This window comes from Diachasmimorpha longicaudata, unplaced genomic scaffold (assembly GCF_034640455.1).
Source record: "Diachasmimorpha longicaudata isolate KC_UGA_2023 unplaced genomic scaffold, iyDiaLong2 ctg00000157.1, whole genome shotgun sequence".
NCBI lineage: Eukaryota > Metazoa > Arthropoda > Insecta > Hymenoptera > Braconidae > Diachasmimorpha > Diachasmimorpha longicaudata.
The window spans coordinates 45,001-45,775 of record NW_026973961.1 but is presented as its reverse complement, the minus strand read 5'-3'; positions in this window follow the sequence as shown (position 1 = coordinate 45,775).

The window sequence follows — 775 nt, the reverse complement described above, 5'->3', positions numbered from 1 at the left end:
TTCGACTTGTAGAACGATCAAGTATACTATTCTTTGGATTCTAAGATTTTTTTCAAGTGATTATTTTCAAAGTTGGGAAAAATGAAAAATTATTCTAAGTCCCCATTCGTAGTTCTTTTTGATTCGTATTGCTTCGGCGCAAAGTAGGTAGGGACACTTATGGCTTTCTCAATTTTTGGATAGGGACAGCCGGATAGCCGTCATTCAGCATAAAAGCTATTGTTATATGAATAGTTTGATGTGAGGAATGGGAATTGATTGAAATTTTCACCCGCCAATTGCCGGCTGGCCTGATTTTAAGGTTTGAGAATCTTGACAACGATTTTGCATACCGACAAAAATAGCATCAAGCAAAAATATCACTTATTTTTCCAATTTTCGACTTGTAGAACGATCAAGTATACTATTCTTTGGATTCTAAGATTTTTTTCAAGTGATTATTTTCAAAGTTGGGAAAAATGAAAAATTATTCTAAGTCCCCATTCGTAGTTCTTTTTGATTCGTATTGCTTCGGCGCAAAGTAGGTAGGGACACTTATGGCTTTCTCAATTTTTGGATAGGGACAGCCGGATAGCCGTCATTCAGCATAAAAGCTATTGTTATATGCATAGTTTGATGTGAGGAATGGGAATTGATTGAAATTTTCACCCGCCAATTGCCGGCTGGCCTGATTTTAAGGTTTGAGAATCTTGACAACGATTTTGCATACCGACAAAAATAGCATCAAGCAAAAATATCACTTATTTTTCCAATTTTCGACTTGTAGAACGATCAA